The sequence below is a fragment of the Pseudophryne corroboree genome, chromosome 3 (genome assembly GCF_028390025.1).
Source record: "Pseudophryne corroboree isolate aPseCor3 chromosome 3, aPseCor3.hap2, whole genome shotgun sequence".
NCBI classification, from domain to species: Eukaryota; Metazoa; Chordata; class Amphibia; order Anura; family Myobatrachidae; genus Pseudophryne; species Pseudophryne corroboree.
In genome coordinates, this window is record NC_086446.1 from 202,808,315 (window position 1) to 202,831,890 (window position 23,576).

At 42.2% G+C, this 23,576-nt stretch overlaps 1 pseudogene; it reads left to right on the top strand.

Moving 5' to 3' along the window:
- Window positions 1-343: 343 nt before the first annotated feature.
- LOC135057232 (spindlin-Z-like) overlaps window positions 344-23,576 on the top strand; it is a 62,791-nt pseudogene continuing 39,558 nt past the window's right edge.

Sequence of the window (23,576 nt, forward strand, 5' to 3'; positions counted from 1 at the left end):
CCCAGATTATCACACAACTAAATAATGTAATACTTTTGTGCAAGTTGTTTTAAACACATGATGAAGTTTCTAGGTCAAGCTGCAGCTGATCAAGAACCTTCCAAGTATGCGCCAATACCTGACACCCCTGTAGCATGCATACAAAGTTGAAGATGCACATTAAATAAGGGGAGAGATAAGCAGAAGCTCTCTCCTTTAAAGTCTGCCAAAAAGGTGTCCCACAGATAACCTAATGAAATGGTGTGCTTTGCGGGTGCCAGCCACAGCCCATTCAATTTGCATCAGAAAATCCTGTTTATGGCTATGACCCATGTCCATTATTAATTTCAATGTATAGCTGGGAATGGCAAATACTGTACAGGGTTTTGCTGACATTTCAGCTATGATTGTAACTGTGAACTCAGCAAACAGGGCGCATAGGGAGACTAGAAGTGATATATCAGCCAGTCCAACAGTGAAAGTCATCAAGGTAATTGGGCTACCCACAACTCTTCCAAACCATTCACATGCAACAATGGAGGAATGAACTAAACAATCAAACAACAAGCATGAAACAAAACAGCCCATGGTCATGCATTTATCTACATAGAATCTACAAGAGCACCAATGCCTTTGAGTATTCTGCTGGGTCCCGTAACCAGCAGGATGAGAAGACCCTCAATCCTGCCTGTGATGAGCACCCACATAAATAGAGAAGAGAGGCCCTTTCCCCTCTACAAAGCTTCAGCTGCAATAAACTGAGGCCATACCCCCTGTGACCTAGAATCCTGCTGGGACCATGACCACAATTAATTGCCCCCAAAGGGCATGTGCTGTGGGGGCCTGGCAGAGTTCCCAAGATCATTAGAGCCCTTTTCCATGACCCCTTCAGCATTTATGAATCATGTCAGATGCAGGGTTATATGCCACAGGTGTTGTCATCAAAGGACACGGTGCGTTGCCTGCCAGACAAAATGGGGTTGCCTGTGTTAACCTGCAGGCATGATGGCTTCCCCAAGCATGAAAATATTGGTGATGGACAGAGCATTGAGGATGCTGCATATTCACAGGAGAGGAGGAGGATGGCTCAAAGAAGTAGAGGGAGAGGAGAAAATGGAAACAGATTCAATTAAGGTTCGGAATCGGAGACAACCAAAGTCACTTGCCTGATCCCGGAACTCCAACAAAAGAGACAGACCTCTGCCTTACCATACAAAAAGAAACTAAGTACCTGCCCCTATCCCCTCCCTTAACATTCTGTAACTATATGAAAATCAGCCACTGACATTAATCCCTAACAGCCCTATAGCTAATGACTAAAGCAAACCCACTAAAAAATGACTCTGCACTTGGAGCACATTCTGACTAACCTGAGGGTTTAAGGCTCATCATTTTAATTTGGGTGTAGTATGGTATGCCAGCGGCCGGGCTCCCGGCGACCAGCATACCGGCGCCGGGAGCCCGACTGCCGGCATACCGACAGTGTGGCGAGCGCTCGCCACGCTGCGGGCACGGTGGCGCGCTACGTGTGCCACGCTATTTTATTCTCCCTCCAGGGGGGTCGTGGACCCCCACGAGGGAGAATAGATGTCGGTATGCCAGGTGTCGGGATCCCGGCGCCGGTATACTGTGCGCCGGGATCCCATCATTCGGCATACTGAAGACCACCCTTTTAATTTAGGTACCTTTTGTCATCATTTTAACAAAATCACTCATAAAGTTTAAGAAGCATGCCAAGATAAATGGAAACATATTATTGTGGGCATTAATGTAGAAATAATTTAAAGTCTGGACAGAGATTCCTTATTTAATGTTTGTATTTCAGTATTATCCTCCTAGCCATCATGTGTTAGCATGATGCTGCAGACATGTATAAGATCTATGTCATAACTTATAATTTAATCAATGTTTTGTTTTTTATAACAACATCCAAACATGCGTTTTTCTATTTTGCCTTAAAATAAATAATGGTCCTCATTTAAATATGTCTATTAATAAAGTGTAAATGTATGCTTTTGCATATGGTGCATGCATACCAATATGCAGCCAAATTTATATTTTAATACAGTATATCATGGGCTTACAGCCTCTTACACTGGGAGGGTGAAGATTAAGTCAGGCAAGCATAAGTTGTGTACTGTACAGTTGTGTTGATTTAAGAGTTACACATCCCCCTGGAGGGAGCCAGTCAGGATCCTGGCAGTTGGGATTCCAGCAGTCAGAATACCGATGTCAGAATCCCAACACTATTTGGAATGCCGACATCGCAAATATGGTCTAAAGACTGGCGCCAAAGTCATGACAGCCACAATCCCCAATGACCAGACCATGCCACGCTGGACATGTAAGTCGCAGGGAGGGTAGGTTTAGGCTGAGGAGGGAGGGTGAGGGTTAGGCTGCGACCCATGGGGGGATAGGTTTAGGCTGCAGGGAGTGGGGGTTAGGTTTAGGCACCCCCCAGGGAGGGTTAGGTTTAAGCTGTGGGGGAGGGGGATTAAGGTTTAAGCTGCAAGGTGGGGGGATAGGTTTAGGTGCCACCGGGGAGGGTTAGTGTTAGGTTGCGGGGGGAAAGATGAGGGTTAGGTTTAGGCTACAAAAAAGGAGGGGTAGAGTTAGAGGGCCAGGGGGAAGGTAGTATAGGAATTCTAATCATCAGGATGCCACGGTCGGTATTCTGACCACTGGTATCCCGACCACCAGCATATTTAACTCAACCCTCCCTGGAGATGTGACCTAACGAGACTTAGATACATTGTCATATTTGTAGGTGAGTACCACAGGCCTGTTGTAAAGATATGTAATGTTGATGATGACACCAGCAGCATTATCTAGCCACTTCTGATTGGCAGTTTGTCAGCACATCATATATTGACATCCTAGCTACTTCATGTGAACTCCTTTCTTTCTCATACACTTTAACCAATGCAGGAAAGAAACTTTCTATTGGATTTATAAAGCAATCTGTAAATGACCATTATGGGTGTACTGTCATTTTTAGACCACATAATGTATCAAACTCTAAATCCAACACAATGTACATGTAGTTCTAAATTCTTTTTGTTTTCTAAATACCAAGAGTTAAAGAAAGTACTGTACTGGTAACCATTATATTATAAACCTGAAGTTATCTAAACTTTTTAGATGCCATGCCCTACCTCAAAACTGTATTACACACACAAAACAATCAGAGGTGAAAAATACACACAAAACATTCAGAGGTGAAACAATGAATGACAAGTTTTATTTGTAACAGCATACGTACCTGTACATATTTTTTTTATAATCTGTAAAAATTCCTCCTTTAACACACGTTTTGGTGAAGTACAGTATGTTTTGCTGGCATCAATCAGATGCAAAGTCTATTGGAGTTCTGAACTTACTCTAAACAACTAACCAACTACATGTGATGTAACTGCATTTTTAAAAAATTGGTGCACCTGCAGGAGAGGTCAACCAACTCTGATTCAAGAAAATAATGAAAAAATGTTTTCCCTGATTTAGGAACTGAATTCTGATAATGCCATTTCTCTTAGATGTTCACATGAAAAACTACAATATCCAATTTCGCAAGAGTGATTCTGAAGCTCCCAGTACACAAATATCCACCATTAAATTGCAAGACATTATAAGAAAGACTACATAATCATACAAATAATCTTTGGTATGAAATTTGCTTGGACAGCAAAACTGAAAAAACAGTACAACATTTTTTTTTTAACTGCCCCATGGACATGCATTTTAAATATTTCTTTCAAAAAGAAGCTTTAATATTGTCAGCAAATGCTGCAACTCAAAATATATGTGAGAAAGGTCAAGATAAGGTAACGTTATTTGAGATCCCTGTGTGATGTGGAGAAAACCGCTAAATCAATACATTGCAGAAATTAGACTTAGAGATCGTTTGCTTGCTTCCTCACCAAGATCATTGATAACTTAAAATACAACCTCTACTGTATTTATAGTTTAACATTTTAAAGATAAAAGTCTACAGCAACAAATGTAAAGAAGCTCTGCACAGTGAGACTGTATTTTCACAACTTTTATTTTTAAAGTAACCATTGTATTTAACTAACAGTAATGTCGTTAGGCAAAAAAAAATGTTGTAACTTTTTTTTTTGTAAAATACTATATGTTAGTTTACTACAATACAACAACAATAATAATATTATGCTCCAAAAGTGCTTAAAGGAATGGTCTTTCTTTGATTAACATTTTGTTCTTTAGAATTAAATATAGAAGAATTCTAAGGTATATCTTGTAAACGGAACTGCTAAACTGACTGGCAGCTTTATTAGGAACACACTGTAAAATAAGGTATCCAACAGTTTTGGAATATTTGTATTGAAAGTAGAGATGAGCGGACTTGGTTCTCAGAGAACCAAGCCCACCCACATGTCTCGCGAGAGAATCCGAGTTGTGGACCAAGTTTTCCGGCCAGGCTAAGATTTCAAACTGAGGAAAAATGTCATCATCCTAGCATCGGATCTCGTGGGTTTTGAATTCAATATAAGTTCCTCCTGCAGTGATTCAGATGCAATTTCACAAAATACCACTGGCGAGGATAGTCATGGCACTATTTGACAGGCACCCACATGTCACTAGTTATTATTACTGTGGAGAGTCAGGACTCTGTTTGACAGGCACCCATGTTTCCCTAGTTAATAGTAATGACCAAGCTAGATGGCTCATGTAGACAGATAGCAAAACAATATTTTTTTATATTTGTAATAGTCCAGGAAGGAACATGTTATCTATTATTACTTGTAATTAAACTGCATCACCTTGGTGCACAGCCCATAGATCCTAATACATAAAGGGCATCGTTAACAATTTTTGCCCAGTGCACACTGTTGTTGTTTTTTTTTGTCACTTCCCACAGTGCAGTATTTACCTCTTATTGGTGCACACTTGTGAGTGCCACCATTAATATATTTTTTGAACAATAAAGCACAATAGGTGACGTGCCACATTGCATTCATAAATATAAGCACTGTGACTCTGCAGTGTGAGTTGTCATTTGTGAAAAAAGCTGTTATTTTTTGTGTACAACCTATGTGTTAAATAAAGCTCAGTAGTTGCTGTGCAACTGCATATTAATAAATATAAGCACTGAGTCGATATGGATCATCAGTTGACACAAGAGCAGGAGTAGCAACCAAGTACTAGTGCTGTGGCTGCTGCCAGCCATGATAATACTACAACATCTACTAAAGGTGGTCCAGAGGGCAGAAAATTTAGGAAAGGGCAGCTGAAATCAAAATCTTTCACAATGTTAAAAAAGGAGTAGAGGTGTCACAGTAAAAATAAAACAAATTAGTGCCCATAAAAAGAACACCAAGGCTGAAGAACAAACTGTTCACAAATCCCTGAGGAAAGTCTAAAGGTGTCATAATAGAAATGGTGTATGCTAGTGTGGAAGTGGAACAGGAGAGGAATATTTACAGTATGTACTATCTGACGCTAATGAGGATGTTGATGATGTTTGCAGATTCTGCTGGAGGCTGCCCAGCGCAGGGCAAGGCCGCCCAGGATGCTATTCTCCACCCAGCAGCTGCAACCGCAATTTACATTGTGGTCGCAGCACTTGTAGATGACCCTCTGGCTTTGCAGCCTGGCTGCAAAGGCAAGCACACCGTGACCATGGGGGTCATTCCGAGTTGTTCACTCGTTGATGATTTTCGCAACGGAGCGCTTAAGGCAAAAATGCGCAAGTATTTTATCACAAAACTTAGTAGATTTACTCACGTCCAAATGAAGAATTTCCATCGTTGAAGTGATCAGAGTGTGATTGACAGGAAGTGGGTGTTTCTGGGCGGAAACTGACTGTTTTCTGGGAGTGTGCGGAAAAACGCGGGAGTGTCTGGAGAAACGGGGGAGTGGCTGGCTGAACGGAGGGCGTGTTTGTGACGTCAAACCAGGAATGAAACGGGCTGAGCTGATCGCAGTGTAGGAGTAAGTCTTGAGCTACTCAGAAACTGCTAAGAATTTTCTATTCACAATTCTGCTAATCTTTCGTTCACAATTCTGCTATGCTAAGATACACTCCCAGACGGTGGTGGCCTAGCGTGTGCAATGCTGCTAAAATCTGCTAGCGAGCGAACAACTCGGAATGAGGGCCCATGTTTTTAATTGGAGCAGCTGCGTTTGACATCATGGAGCCACCCCCAAAATAGTCCACAATGGTAAAACACCCCCTTCCCTGATGGCCACCGCTGTCAGTCATAGTCAGATCGCATTCTTCAGGGAAAAAATACAGATCAAAACCAAAACACATGAGGGCGGTATTGCAAAAGCCCAAACCTAATGATGAATTAGAACCAATATTAAAACATGGAGGTCGGCTTACATTTCTAATTGAAGGTGTTATCCTCTGATTACTGTGGACCATGGCAAAAAAGTATGTTTACAGATGCATCCATGTTCATCTTGCTGCGATGCTGCATGGTGCGCTGTGCTGTGACTAAACGCAGCTGGCAATCGCTCTATTATTTCCACAAGGAATTAATGAAGTGATCACCAGCTACAAATAGTCACATCCTGCCACAATGCAGCAAGTTAAACATGGCTACTTCTGTATGTTAATTGTGGCAATTGTTGCTAGATGTAATAATAGTTATTTTCTTTTACCTATGGGCTGCAGGATTGCAGCCCCTCAGTTAAAATCTGCCACCTCAGCTCAATGTCAGTGAAGCCAGATGCAGTCCGTAAGACTGCACTGGCTTCACTGTGACTGGCAGAGACTTCCTATTGGAAGTCCTACCCGACAGTCATAGACACTACAGGCAGGTCCATTGGGAGGTGTTTCCTCCCTGTGGGACTGCCAGACCAGGCTGCAATAGGCAGGGATCTGGCTTCCTGCAGGAAGCCATCTCCCTGCCTCATCAGCCCTAGACAGTTTCTATGGACTGCAGCCAATGCATTTAATAGATGCCATGATTTTGCGCATGCGCTACTGCGCATGCACAGGATCCTTGGCATCTTTGGACTGTATCTAGTACAGGAGCACTTACCCAGGTGGCAGGAACAAAAAGGCAGAGGAGACCTGGCAGTATCGCCAGTGGCAGCACTCCCCCTCCACTAAGGTAGAAGCCACTACTGGTCTAAACTGTGGACTGCCAAGATACAGAAAAAGTGCATGCCTTTAACACTCTGCATATGCACAGCCTGAACTGATTTACTGGCCTCATTCCCTGCTGGAAATGACCCCAGTTGAAGTTCCACCATTGCTTATTCATGTACTTTACCTTGACATTAAATTGTATAATCAACGTTTTACTAGCAATCCCAGTATATAAGATCTGAAAATCATCCTGATTTTGGTGGGACAGTCGCACTGTTCCGGCACTGTCTCACTATTCCACCCTTGGCCTGAATTGTACCACAGGGCGTGATGGATGTGAGGTCTCTTTTACCTGCTGCTCTGCATAGCATACTGTAGCATTACAAACAGTAGAGAGATTGAGCAACTTTTAAAGCGTTGGGAAAACTCCCAGTGTGATGAGAACAGGGTGAAATGCTTGATCACATCCTTATCATGAAAGACTAGGACCCCTTTCTTTTTCATCCACTAGGGGTCACTGGAGTACTCTTGGGATATGGACGGCTTCCACAGGAAGTAGGCACTGAATAAATTAATTTTGAAACTACACCTCCCCTCCATATCCCTGAGTACCTCAGTGTTTTTTCTGTGCTCGACACAGTTAGTAGGCTTGTGGCTTTGCTGCCACAGAGGTCCACATTTCATTGGAATTTTTTCTAAGTTTTTTCTTTTTTCAACGATTTACCACATCCCTTCCCCCCTTCCAATAGGCGTGGGTCCGGGATAGTGAAGGCTGCTTTAGCAGCTGTGGGTGTCGGACCTCTCTAAAAAGAGTTCCCTCACTACCATGTGCAGGACTAAAACCTGCAGTAAAGGCTGGACGGAACTTACAGAGAAGGCCCGTCATAGCCCTCACCACAGGGTCCAGGTATGTTGAACGGGGCGGTCAGCTCACGCTGCCGCCCCACTGTGTGGGATACTGTGTGTGTGTGTGGTCCCCCGCCGCTCTGAGCTGCGTCAGCCACATGGTTTTATGCATAGGCCGCTCCATGAGTAACTTTGCTGCCACAGTGATGTTCCCTGCACACAGAAATGTCAGGGTCACTGGATAAAAGATCATGATTCAACTCTTATTGATAAAGGGAATACAGCAGCGCTGCATATGTATTACAATAGGCTATGAAGTCTTTGTTAAAACATGATACAAGTTACATGTGCAGGTTTGAGTGCAACATAAGATGTTTATTAAATCTGCCTACATAATTATAAGTCGGCACTTTGTGTTATACTGTGAGCATGGGGACATATTAACCATGCTTCCTGTTGTTTTCCTGTTGTATTTCCAGAAATTTCCTGTGTTACATCTCTCCTCCATTGAAGGCGCAGGGGTGTTAAGGGGAATTTGGGATCAGGCATATTGCTGGCGTGCACTGCACTTGGCCAGATATATATTTATAGAGACACCTTAGTGCTATTTACTGAGTCATGCAAGTTGTCTGTCTTTGTTTTTTTTGTATTGTCTGTCTGCATTGGTAAGACACCAGCAATTACTAATAAGCAGTTTCCCTGCCATGTCTAAAACATGGGTATACACTTACTAATTATTTATTTCATAAACTGTTTATAATGATCCTAAAGACTGCAAATCTGAATCATGGCTGTGGCAGCCAAATACTGGCTTGGTTCACTGTTGTAAAGTAAGATATGTTATATCAATTGGTCAGCACATGGTGCTTATAAAACAGTATCTGTAGAGCACTGCAAAGCCTGCAGCAGCTTTGGCTTAATTCACTTGGCCACACCACACTGGATACGCCCAATCTCATCTGATTTTGGAAGCTAAGCAGTGTTGGGCCTGATTAGCCACCTTGGGAGTACAAGGTGCTGTAGGTATTTTTAATCTACAGCCACACCACTCTGGATACGCCCAAACTCATCTGAGCTTGGAAGCTAAGCAATGTGCATAGTGTTTTGCCATCTGGGGGAAACTGGTGATCCAACTAGATTGCATACTAATACATGCTAGTTCAAACTGTTAAAAATAGCTCAGTTGGGGCTTACACTATCAATATAAACCTACCATAGGTTTAACAGTCAGGATAGCTCTCCAGAGGCTGCTCCCAAGAGCGCGCTCCCGGCGCCAGCCACTAGATAGGGCCCATTAACTAAGCTGTGGTTAAGCAGCAGTCATCTCAGGTTTTAAGCCTGTGTGAGCTCACATTTAGTTTCAGACTTCTAAAAAATGTATTATACCTCTGTATCAGGATATATCTGGATATTTGTATATGGGTATATAATATATATGTGTATGTATACATATATGGAATATATATATATATATTTATTAAGGTCTGAGTATGTGTGAATATACATTGTTGTATGTATGTGTAGATATATATATATATATATATATATATAATATGCTGACATTAAAAATCTATTTTGCAGTAAGCAAGACTAATTGGTCAGCACACAGTGCTTATTAAACAGTATCTGTTGAGCACGGCAAACATGGTGAGTTCAGGCCTCATCTGCAGCAGCTTTGCTTATTGTTTTTACAGGTGGCTCTGTAGCTAAGTGGTTAGGCTTTCAGGCCACAGTGAACATTGTGATTGCATGGACACTGGTTCAGATCCTGGTTTAACAGGTGTTAAAAAAAAAACAAAACAAAAAAACATGGTAGGACACCATTTTCTTTTAACGTTACTTCCTGGTTCTTTCCCGGAGGTTGCTGCTCTACAACACTTAGCATCTGGAGGAGCGGTGTGTTGTTAGGAGTTTAATTTATTAATTGTTTTTTGTACAGCATGACTCTACAGGAAGATTCACTATTGCTGGTAACCACATGCACGGTAATGCAGGTTAATACACACGTTACTTCCGTGGTGTACTTACTGGTTGGAGTACATGATCACTAAGTCTAATGCATATTTAAACAAGCAGCTTTGCTGCAAAGTCGGTCACACAGTGTGTCGGACAAATACGAATCTGGGCCAGAGGCGCAATGTATAACGCATCTGACTATAGATAACAAGATTGTAGGTTCGTCTCCTACCTGGCTCGTTTAAGTTGTCGTGATCGTATAGTGGTTAGTGCTCTGTGTAAAAACTGCACAGACAGACCCTTACCGGTCCTCTTTTGGGGGAATACGGGGGCATGTACTGCCTGAAAGGGGAAAAAAAAAATAATAATTTTTTTTACTGTTTCAGTTAGATTGTTGCGGTCGATTTACCGCCAGCCCTCATAGCACCAGGCCAGTGCGTCAGGTTCTCAGCGAAGGCTGAACGATTTCCAATGAGAGACAATTACAATTATTGGGTGTTTTACTACCTATCGGAGTGTACCCTACACAGCAGTAGGGCTGTTGCTTCGCCCTGCTTTGGTAAGGGTTTTGAGGTAACAAGGCTGTAGGGGCAGGGCACTCCAGTTCAGGTTTGCCCTAAATAAAGACCACCTTACACTTCTTGCTACCTACAGCTTCTTTGGACGTTGGCAGTTGGTTCTTGCGTTTTCAGCTTCGCTAGTGGCGCATAACGTCCACTTTGGCTACGTTCCTAACAGGCGGAGTCGGATTCCAAACGAGATAGATCGCAGACCAAGTGGGGGGGGGGGAATCTGATTTCCTACCATTGTCTACGCGAATTCCTGAACGATTCCGTATCAACGACTTCAATTCCTAGGCATGATTCTCGGTACGGTAAATCAAAGAATTTACCTACCCGAACAGAAAGTACAGGTAATTCGTCATCTGGTACAATTAGTGCTCAAGCCACGCACAGTCTCGGTTCATTTGTGCATTCGCCTATTAGACACAATAGTGGCGGCTTTCGAAGCGCTTCAGTTCGGAGGACTTCACTCACGTCCTTTTCAATTGGATGTGCTCGCACAGTGGTCGGGCTCGCATCTGCAGATTTACCGCAGGGTGAGGTTGTCTCCAAGGGCCAGAGTGTCTCTACTCTGGTGGCTCAAAGTACAGAATCTAACCACAGGGAAACGGTTCGGTGCCTGGAATTGGATAATTCTCACGGCGGACGTGAGTCTCAGAGGTTAGGGAGCTGTAGTTCAAAATTATCAGCTCCAGGGTCTCTGGGCGGTTCACGAAAGACTGCGGTCTATAAATGTCCTGGAACTCCGGGCAATTTACAATGCGCTACGACAAGCAGTGCACAGGCTGCAACTCATGCTGTTCAGGTGCAGTCAGACAATGCGACGGCGGTCGCATAAATCAACAAACAAGAAGGAACGAAAAGCCGTATGGCAATGCGGGAAGTAGCTTAAATCCTCTATTGGGCCGAGTATTACCAAATGATATTGTCGGCAGTAGTCATTCTGGGAGTGGACAACTGGGAGGCGGATTATCTCAGCCGTCTGAATTTTCAAGGAGAATGGGCATTAAATCCAGAAGTATTTCACATGCTGGTCCAGAAATGGAGTTACCCGCAGGTGGACCTGATGGCTTCTCGCCACAATCATCAAACGCCCCAGGTCGTGTCCAGAACGAGAGATCCAAAGGCAGTGGCAGTGGATGCTATCACAATCACGTGGCCATACAGTCTCGTGTATCTGTTTCCACCATTTCCACTGCTCCCTCTGTGGCTAAAACGGATCAAAGGAGAGTCCGTCACAGTTATACTAGTGGCGCTTCTTTGGCCTCGGAGAGCTTGGTTCTCGGATCTCCGCGGTCTACTCGCAGTCGGTCTTTGGCCGCTCCCACTACGTTCTGACCTGTTTCAGCAGGGTCCGTTCCTTTACCCCGATTTAGCGCAGCCGCGTTTGACGGGGTGGCTGTTGAGACAGCCCTCTTAAGAAGAGAGGGCATTCCAGAATCTGTTATACCAACCATGTTACGAGCTAGGAAGCCGGTTACGGCAGCTCATTATTACAGAATTTGGCGTGCCTATGTAGGTTGGTGTGAAGCTCGGAAGTTTCCGACATCATCTTTTAAGTTATCCCGTCTTTTGTTATTTCTACAGATGGGGTTAGATAGAGGTCTGAGTTTATCCACACTTAAAGTGCAGATATCGGCGTTGTCCATTTATTTTCATAGTAGATTGGCCCTATTGCCGTCGGTTCACACCTTTATGCAGGGTGTCCTCAGAGTTCAGCCTCCATTCACTCCACCTACTGCGCCATAAGACTTGAATCTGGTTTTTAGATTTCTTACAGTCTTTTTATTATGAACCCTTACAACAAGTGGATATTAAATTTCTCAATTGGGAAAACAATTTTTCTTTTAGCCTTAGCGTCAGCAAGGCGTGTTTCAGATTTGGGTGCTTTGTCGTGCAAGCCACCGTATTTAGTGTTTCATGATGACAGAGCGGAACTCCGGACGAATTCCGCTTTTCTACCAAAGGTAGTGTCATCTTTTCACATCAATCAACCAATAGTAGTAACTGTGTTACAGGAGACTCTGGTAGGTTGGATGTGGTACGCGCATTACGCATTTATGTATCCCGAACGTCGACCGTTCGTAAGATGGATACGTTGTTTGCTCTCTCTGATGCTGCCAAGATGAGTTGGCCAGCTTCTAGGCAGACCTTATCCAGTTGGATTAAACTGACCATACGTCAGGCTTACCTTCATGCTAGGTTACAGCCGCCTACATCAGTAACAGCTCATTCCACACGGGCTGTGGGAACATCATGGGCAGCGAGTCGTGGAGCTTCTACGACACAGCTTTGCCGGGCGGCCACATGGTCTTCGGTCCACATGTTTGTGCGCCTCTACAAGTTTGATACGTTGGCGGCATCAGCATCTAGCTTTGGCCGCCTAGTGTTACAGGTGCCAAACAGCTCTCCCGCCCACGGGGGGAAACTTTGGTACGTCCCAAGAGTACTCCAGTGACCCCTAGTGGATGAAAAAGAAAATAGGATTTTGGTTCTTACCAGGTAAATCCATTTCTTTGAATCCATAGGGGGCACTGGACGCCCACCTAGAGCAGTTTACCTGGTTTGGGGTAGGTTCAGTAGATCTTATGGTAACACATTTTCACCGACTGGTTCAGATTAACAAGTTCTAATCAGTTATGGTGTCAACTGTTTAGTTGTCAGTAATGTTGTGTCAACTTTATTGTTGTCCGTTATGTTATATGTAATTCTACACTGTCAACCTCTCTATCGCTCCTGTTCGGCTCAGTAAAAAACACTGAGGTACTCAGGGATGTGGAGGGGAGGTGTAGTTTCAAAATTAATTTATTCAGTGCCTACTTCCTGTGGAAGCCGTCCATATCCCAAGAGTACTCCAGTGCCCCCTATGGATTCAAAGAAAAGGATTTACCTGGTAAGTACCAAAATCCTATTTTTTATGTGCACACTCTGTCCCAATCACCACATTTTGGAAGGTAAGCATATATGCCTGTGAGACAATAATATACAGAATGGAAGTTTCCCAAATCAATATATAAGCTAACTCAGGTGCTTGAAATTGAAATGTTATCTATACAATAAAAGCACAATAAGCTGAATATACACTACAGTGATACTCCATCTATGAGTAGCAGAAATCTATGGTCATCAAGGAACTGTGTTTTCCTGTATCCACAACTATTATGGTGCCTACCATTCTGCCTTTGGAGCTGCCTCTAGATGTTTCAATGCCATTGCATGGCAGTCATGATGGTTTCTCCCTAGGCCCTTCTGGCACCTTTGACTTTATAATGTATCCAGTTGACCTACAGGACTGTGACACTCCATCTCACATCTGCCAGTGTCCACTTTATTTGGGCGCTGCTCAATTTCCCCACAGGGTCAATCTACTTCTGTGGCCCTTTTAACTGAGGAGCTCATCATCCTCCTTTTGCTTGCCTACTCCATCTCAGAGTGTCTAAAGTAGTACTGGCTTCAAGTCTCAGCATTAGTCCTGTGATTTGGAGGCTCATCATCCCACACTCATCATCCCTTTGAGTATAAAGGTACTGTGGAGCCTATTAACTGAAGAGACTTCTAAAAGATAGAAATTAAGGTTTTTTTTTCACATAGACTGGAATGACTGTAGCAAACTTGTAGTGATTACAATTTATCACCCTAGCTCACAGATACACAGATGAATAAAGACTTCATTTGGAAAGGTGGCTGCTCAGTGATAAAATATGATGAAGAAAAGATCATCTCATAAGAAACATCAAAAAACAATTTGAGACCAAGTAAAGCAATCTCCCAGCCAAGGCAAAATATCATATGATGTAGAATACAGCATCGGTGGCAAGAGGGCAGTGGGTCAATAACCCAGTGGAAAGGTACACTTCTGGATAAATGACCAGTCAATCCTTCCCTCTAGCTTATAAAGTATGATGGATTTGATTGTGTATATAGACTTCATCGTCACAAATATGAAAGGGTGTCTGCTCTTTAATTTCTACCACAGTTGACTCATCCCAAATCAGTGATGCCCATTTGACTTACACAATGATTGGTAAAGCAGTGGATGATCTGCTTGAAACAAAGCATGATTCCAAGGATGAGTGTTCAAGGATGGTATTAGCACAAGCACCTATAATGAACATATGGTTTTATATAACCTATGAAAATGACCCAGTCTTATACAGTTTATGAATCAATTTTAAAGAAGGAGATCTTTGAATCATGCCAGACCCAAATGATTCCCATCCAGCTGAAAGAGAGCCAAGGAAGGTTGTAGACAGACTGGTGAGCAAGCAAGTGGAATATGCCAAAAAAGGTTGCTCAAAAAGGACTGGCATGATAGTTCATAAAACTGAAGCCAAACCTTCTTGGTATGTCATTAAGTTTTTTTTTTAATATAACAATTTTTTATTTTATTAATGGTATACATCCATTATACAACATTTGTATTCAGTAAGACATGGAGCAGAAGATATTCAAACATAACTCTTTAGGCTAGTCTTGTCTCATTGTTTTTGGTTTAAACATAAAACTTAATGTCCATATATGGCAATAAAGTATTATAATATCTAAAGCATTGCTGGCAGATCCAAACGGGAGTGTTATGACATGACATCAAAAACTGGAACTCTTATTATCTTAAGAGCCCAACAACACCAAAAAAAAAAAAAAAAAAGAACATGTCATTGTTATTAACTCTTTACTAGTCACCAAAGGAGGCCAACTTGTTGCGATGTTGTTGTCAGTTTCTTCGAAAGAACTGATAATGAATTAAATTGTAAAGGAAGTGAATGCCATATGGTAAATAACTTATGTAGTATTTAGTAACCTTAGAGTGTTGCTCCATATAACTAAATGTAAAGGAGTATCCCCATATATAATGAGCGCGAGATAAAAAAATAGGTATAAAGTACCTGTGAGATTAGGATTATATAGAAGGAAGAAAGAATGAAAAGAAGGGAGGAGTAGTATGAAGGGGGAGAGAAGGAGGAGAGATCAAGGAGGAAATATGGCTCTATCTAGGCGTATTTGCGCTTGAGGAAAGTCCTATTGACATCCCAAAGAATGCGCATTATACTGGTTCATCTCCGTCGGGACATTTATTTCGAGAGTTGGTGACTGTGGGGATGAGAAAAAGGTGGCTGAGAGGGGGGGGGGGGGGGCGAGCTCTCCGAACCTGGGCGTCACTGTAGAGGAAGAGGGGATGGGTGTTGTGAATAGTATAATGATCCCTTCAACCTCCAATTAATTTAACCCTTTGAAGAGCAGGGAACAAAATGTTCGCCGTACTTTAGTGGTGAGACCACTGGGTGATGTCAAACATTTTGGTTAGCGAGGTTTCCATTTCTACTGGTAATGACAGCATATAGAAATGCCATTTGTTCATAAACTTGGAGAGATTCTCACCCCTGGCCAAGGTCAATGATCTTCTGTCAAAAAGAAAGATCTGTCTAAGTTTCTGCATTACCTCAGTAAGGGATGGTGTGGATTTCGAGGTCCAGTGGATGAGGATTATCTTTTTTGCTATAGTCACTATAATAGTGAGTAGAGGGTGGATCTGTGATGTATGTGGGCCAATTCTCCAATTTGTGAAATTTGCGCATAGACATGCTAGCATGTCAGGTTGTACCCTCGCATTAAATAATTTATTAATGTAAGCTATTACCTTGTACCAGAATTTTTTGATCTTTCCACATGACCAAAAGGAATGTAGAAATTTGGCATTGTGTGCTGAGCATTTTGGGCAATCTCCCGATTCTTCCAAAACCATGTGTCTTCTCTGTGCTGGGGATATATAGGCCTTATGGATGGTTCTGAAGTGGACCTCTTGTAAATATGATGAGTTAAGCCATCGCATGGTTAGGGTGAAAGTAGGGCATAAATCAGCGATTTCAGAAATCGTTGGTATATCTTGTGACCAACTAGCAACGTTTGATGGGGTGAGAGCCGGACGTCTGGCTTGCATTAGTTTGGGATAAAGAAGGTTAGTCTTATATGGTCTGTGTGTTAATGATTTGAGTAGTGAGAGTATGAGATCTTGCTTGTCAGGACAGAAAGTGTGTGTATGAAGAGATATTGCAAAGTGGCGAGCTTGAAGGAACATAAAAAATTGGTTGTTAGGAAGTTGGTATTTTTGTTGGAGATTGGAGAAAGAGAGAGGTATTCCCCCTGGGTCAAAGACTTTTGCAGTTGTCGATAGTCCCTTAGCTTTCCATTCAAGGAAGAGGCAGTTTGTTAAGGATGGGGGGAACCCCGGATTGCCCCATAGTGGGATGTGTGTTGACGAGAAGTGATTTCGGTGTAGGATTTTGTTGATGGAGATCCAAGTTTTGTATGTGTCTGTGAAAATGATGTTATTGTAGATATGTGTTGGGATTTCTTGCTTTTTTGAGTGTAGTAGTGCTCCCGGGGAGTAGGGTGCGAACATGGCCATGTCAAGGTTGACGTCTGTATATGTGGAGGTTTCCAAGATCCAGTCCGAGATGTAGCGGAACATGACTGAATGTGTATACATGCGTAGATTGGGGGCTTTGAGACCTCCCTGTTTGATGGGGTTTTGTAATTTGCTCAGAGAGATTCTGGATTTTTTATGTTTCCAAAGGAATTTGGAGGTTAATTTATCGAAGGTGTTAAAGTCAGAGGGTTTCAGAGAAAGCGGTAACATTTGAATGAGGTAGAAGATTTTGGGGAAAATAATACTCTTCACCGCAGCAAGGCGGCCCAAGAGTGATAATGGGAGATCTTTCCAGTTATCGTAAAGAGAGGCTATTTTTGTTAGTAGGGGGGTGTAATTGAGTTTATAGATGTTGGCAGTGGATGGTGGAATTTTTATCCCTAAGTATTTTATACCTTCCTTTGCTAAATGAAAGGTAGAGAGAGATGTGATATTTTGTGTGATAGGGGGGGGGGGGGGCATTGATAGGTAGGATTTCAGATCTGGATATGTTTATTTTGAGGCCTGCAATTAGGCCAAAAGCTGAGATAAGGGACATAACATGTGGGACTGAGGAGGAGGGATCTGAAAGGAATAAAATCATATCATCTGCGAACAGAGAAATCTTTAATTCCGTGGATCCGATAACAATTCCAGATATATTGGACGATTCACGGATGGCTATTGCAAGAGGTTCAATGGCTATGTTGAATAGTAAGGGTGACAGCGGGCATCCTTGTCTGGTGCCTCTAGCTATAGGGAAGGAAGAGGAGAGGGTTCCATTGCATGAGATTTGGGAAGTAGAATTTGAATATAGGGCTGTTATTATATCAATGAATTTCTTAGGGAAACCAAATTTATGTAGCGTGTAATGTAAGTGGGGCCATAGTACTAGATCAAAGGCCTTCTCGGCATCCAGCGATAGAATGATAGCTGGTGTGGTGGGAGGGGAAACATTCATGCACTGGATAGCCGAGAAGACCTTCCTCAAATTGATCACAGAATGGCGTCCTGATACAAAGCCAGTTTGGTCTTGGTGGATTATATGGGGTAAAATCGGTTGGAGGCGTTTGGATAGAATTTTTGTCAAGATTTTGTAGTCGAGATTGAGTAAAGATATGGGTCTATAAGAGCTAGGTAGAGATAGGTCGCGATTTGGTTTGGGGAGAGTTTTTATTATTGCTGATGTGAAGTAAAGTGGGGGGTTTAGGTTTGTGAGGAGATGGTTATAAAGCAGTACTAAAATGTGAATAATTTTGGGGGCTAGTAGTTTGTAAAATTCGCCTGAAAATCCGTCTGGGCCTGGGGCTTTATCTCATTGGAGATGATTAATAACTGAGAGGATCTCTATATCCGTTATGGGTGTCATCAAGGTATCAGCAAGAGATTGCGGAATGGTAGGGAGTGTGGGATATTCCCATTTGTGCGGAGTGGGGGATGTGTCCTGGGGTGTGGTGTCTGTAGGAGAGGAGGGAGTAGGGGCTGAGTATAGCGATTCATAAAATGATCTCATCACCTCTGTTACTTGTTGGTTAGAGGTTGTTATTTGGCCATGTTGTGTTTGCAGAGGATGTACGAGCGCAGAGGATCGAGTTCCATGCAGTAAGTTGGTCAAGAGCTTTCCAGTTTTGTTGCCAAATTTGTGATATCTATAATTGATATTAAACAGATGTTTGTCACCTAGAGATTGAAGATGGTCATCAAATTTGGTTTTTGCTTTTGTATATAGTTCTTTGTTTTCAGGAGAGGGTGTTATCTTGAATAGTTGGAATGCGGATGTTAGGTCTGACTGTAGTTGTAAGTAGCGTGAGGCTATATGTTTTTTGGATCTGGAAGCGTACGAAATGATCGTGCCCCGTAATATTGATTTGGCAGTTTGCCAAAAGATTGGGGGGTTTGAAGTGAGGTGTGATATGTTATTGGCTAAAAGTTCATCCCATTTCTCCATCAGTGCTTTGCAGAACTATTGTGAGCGTGTTAGATGTGTGGGGAATCTCCAGACTTTTGTGACTGAGGGGTCATGGGAGAGTTGGAGGTCAAACCAGATGAGGGCGTGGTCCGAGATAGAGATAGATTCTATATTGGTAGAAATGATGTCGGGGATTAAGATATGGGAGATTAAGAGGTAATCTATGCGTGACATGGTGCCATGAGCGGCTGAGAGGCATGTGTACTCTCTGCCGATGGGGTTGAAGGCTCTCCAGACATCAGTGGTTTGGAGGGATGTAGCAAAGTGTGGTATACCAAATTTTGGTAAAGAGATGGGTTTAGAATTAGTATTAGATCGGTCAAGGAGCGGGGATGAGATTAGATTGAGGTCCCCACCAATCAGTAGTCTGTTATGGAGGTTGGGGGATAGTTTTGTTATCAGAGTGGAGAAAAATGACTTTTTGAAGGTGTTGGGTGCGTATATATTACATAGTATATATGGTATGTCATGTAATGTAGCTTGGGCTATGATAAATCTACCATTGGGGTCGGGTATAACCTTGGTCACCTTCAATGGTAGGGATAGACGTGCTAAAATTATAACTCCACGAGCTTTGGAAGAGAAAGGAGCTGCCGCCACAACCTTCCAACCCATGGTGCCGAGTTTATTCGACTCCAGTTCTGTCAGGTGTGTTTCTTGTAGGTATGCTAAATCTAAGTGTTGCTTAGTTAGGTATTGCAGGATTTTTCGACGCTTGGCTGGGGAGTTTATGCCGCCCACGTTCAGAGAGCCCACCTTAAGGTGTGAGGTTGTCATAAGTGTAAGTCATCAAGTAATGAGGGGACAGAGAGAAGGTTCTATGTAAGCCATATTTCAAGTTTGTAGCAAAGAGTGGATGATAGAAGAGGGGATAGATGGGAAAGAGAAGAGAGGATAGAATTGTGTAAAATAAAACATATAACAATAATGTCCTTCTTAGGACCTCACTAGGGGTTAGCCTAGGTGTTTGACGGCATACCAACTTCCGATTCATCAATATAGGGGGAGAGTTAGCTTTGGATGAATCCTAGCTACCCGGGACAACCCACCTGATACTATCGATAGGGAGGGAACGAACCTTTTATGAACATAGTAAGCCGCTGATGTGCAGGGATTATTCTTAAACTCTATAGCAAAAATCTATACATCATCTGTGACTTCAAGAAGTCACGCATCAATCTGCAATGTACTCCGCCACTCATATCTTAGTGTCAGAAAAAAAAAAAAACAGTTAGAAAGAATAAAAATAAAAACAAAGGGAAAAATATTACTAGTGGTAATAGAGAAAGAAAGAACAAATATAACAAAAAGGCGTCTCCGCCTGAGTAGACTAACTAAGATTAGTTTACAGAGGTTGGGCTTGTATATGAAACAATAGTGCCCATCCTCCATTATGCATCTCAATCTTCAATGATAGAAAACAGTCAAGCAGTTAGCTGTAACGTAAACTCAGGAGGGTCTTGGCTGTTTCTGAAACCCATTTAAATTGCTATGAATTGTCAGAAATGTCCTCATGGTGCCCTTGAGCTTCATCTTTCAGGAATGCATCAGCGTCGCCAGGGGTGGAGAAGTCATAAAAGGAATCTCCTATGAATATACGTAATTTTGCTGGATATTGGAGGGCAAATTTACGTTTCATCTGCACCAGCTGAGCACAAATAGGTGAGAAGGCCTTCCTGGCCCGTGTGAGCTCAGGGGAGAAGTCTTGGAATATTAGCAATTTATTTTTTTCCCATAACAAAGGACGTATTTGTCTAGAGGCTGTCCATATGGCTTGCTTGTGAAGGTAGTTTAAGCAGCGTAGAATAACCACTCTGGGACGGGTGTCTGTTCGTCGCAGGTTAGGGCCTATTCTATGTACCCTTTCTATGACAATATCTTTGCAAGCATCTGAGACATGGAGCAACTGTGGTAGTGTAATGCTAACAAATCTCTCCAGTGCGGCATCTTTCACTGATTCAGGAATACCTATTATTCTCAGATTGTTTCTCCTGGATCGATTTTCAATATTATCTAGCTTGTTTAAAAGGTGATAATTTTCCTTTTGCAAGCGAATTCTGTCGTGCTGCACATCAGCCATGTCATGTGCTATTTTCCCCATATGTGTTTCGTTTGTGGTCACTCTGTGGGTGAGGTTTTGGAGCTGTGTGGAAATGTCATTTACAGCCTGTGACAGAAGGGGTCCCATCGTGGCCGTTATAGCTTGGGCCAAATCAGAGTATGTAATGGGGGAATCAGGATGTCTCTGTAAGGCAGACTTATCTGTTTCAGGAGTCGCTTTCTTGTGTGCCGGAGACGCTGGCGGGGAGTCTGTGTCCGGCGCCATCTTTGATTCCGCTCGACGTTTCTCCTGCCGAAACAACTGCTTGCGGACGGCGGTGGACGGAGCGAGGAACTTCTCCATGCACTGGGGAGTGTAATGAAGGTTCTTCCCTGGTGGGTGCGGGCTCCGGTGAGCTGTTATATGCTGGTTACAGTGGGTTCGTCCCGGGAGCTGCACGGACACGCTGTTCACAGCATGAACCCGGAACCGGAAGTCCACCGGTATGTCATTAAGTTTAATTAAAATTTCTATATTTATGTCTATGATCTGGTGAAGATATCTCAAGTGGGATTTTGTACTTTTTTTTTTCTAAACTTAATCTAATAATGTAAAACTTATAGAAAATAATTGTGTTCTGATTATAGAAGAGCCTAGATATTCCTGCGAATGCATGATCCCTTCTGGGAGGAAAAAGAAATTGAGAAACCATTGTTTGCGAATGTTGACCTCTTAACGTTACAAAGGAACAACCCACGTTCTGAGCAGACTGACATTCTGGGGTTTAAGGCGACATAATGTTTTTGAAAATAAATCATAAATCAGGTGGTGTAATAGAGCAAAACAGTAGTGTATCTGGCTTCCATAAGGAAGTAGTCCATTATTTTAGCTTCCTTTGAATTTTTTTAAGCATTGGAGGTGATCCATGCTTTTTTTTACTTTTTTCTGCATAGCCCAGTAAAAAGTTGCAATGTTAAGTATTGATTTGTGCCTTCTGAGGGTCTTGCCGTACTTTGCAAAACATCTTACATAATTCAATTGAACATACAGTATGTGGAATGTCCATTAGCTGCTTGTTCAACATCACGTTTACAGTATGTAAAGATCAGTGCTGAGAGCATATCTATATTGCTACAAATAAAGACATTTCTAAAGTGGCTTGAACCCAGACATGTCTTAGGTTATGGGGCAATTTTACACCATGTTTAACTGTGCTGAGTATATTTCCATTATTATATCTATCATGAAGAGCGATAAGTGGTGGTTTCCACATTAAAAAAAAAAATTTATCTTTTTTTATATCATGTTTGCTTAACTTGTTCAAGTTCTAAAGGAAGATGTATAACTTGTTTGAATTCTACAGCGATAAAATACTTTTTCAAATAAAATGAATAACTGACCAAAAAAATAAAAATCAGAAAATGATTGATTGATTTCTTGATTGTGGTAGGCAACTGTATGGTCCGTATTCTCTGTGAGGTGAGGCTTAGCAGAAAAAAATACAATAAAAGAAGTTTAAAAAGTTTATTGGTGGATTGTGGTTGGCACTGGCAACTGTACGATTCACTGGGTTAAAGACTGGTGTGAATTAATAACCTCTGTGAGGTGAGGCCTAGCGGCAAAAATTCAATGAAAGAAGAATCACAAATGATTGATTGTGGTAGGCATTGGCAACTGTATGGTCCTTATTCTCCGAGAAGTGAGGCCTAGCAGTAAACAGACAATAAAAGAATAAGCCCTCTAAATTTGGGCACCAGTGCCCCCCACAATGCAGCCCATATTAAAAAATTTGTGCAAGATGGAATGTCCTTGGGCACTCCCACCCACCCTTATGTTGGATATTAAAAGACATGTACAGTTTAACGAACCAAGAACTTCAGCAAAAAGGGGCTGTCTATTTTGTAGCTGAAGTGCTCGGCTTATTTGGACCACTACAAAACAAGCTGTCGATGGGCTTAAGGCAGTTTACAGTGTTGTAAATCCTCTCTACATTTGGAAGAGGTTATTCTCCTCACCCGATTCTTCACCCTCATCGTTGTTAATACCATCACACAATATTAACTCATCCCTACTGGAATATACCATTAAAATGCCCTGAGAAAAATGCAGCCTATAATGAAAATAAAAATGGTGCAAGATGGAATGTCCCTGTGCACTCCATCCTTATGTTGGATATTAAAAAAGGGTAACCGGACTATTGATCTACACTAGAAAGGTCTACAGTCAATAGGCCTATCACTAATGGTAGACATGTATTAGGTTGACAGGGTCAAAAGGTTGATATGACAATGGTCGACACACATGGTAGACACATTTTTTTCTTTACATTTTTCTGCTTTTTCATACTTGACCATCCACGTGGACTATGATTGGACATAGTAACCTTGCCCAAAGCATGGTGAGCCATGTGAGGGAATGCAATACACTAATGGGGCTTGTTTATGGCAGAAAAGTGACACAACACCTAAACAAAAATTGTCTACCTTTTTGTGTCAACCATTTCAATGTCGACCTTTTGACCCCAAAGACCTAATGCATGTCTACCATTAGTTTTAGACCTATTTACTGTAGAACTTTTTAGTGTAGATCTAATAATTCACACCCTTAAAAAAGACATGCAAAGTTAACAAACTAAGCACTACACCAAGAGGCCCTTGAAGGGTAAAACAAATGATTGATGATCTAAGTAGACTAGAGGAGTGGTCAAATGTGTGACAATTACAGTTTAATGTAAAAAAAATGCAAAATCGTGCACT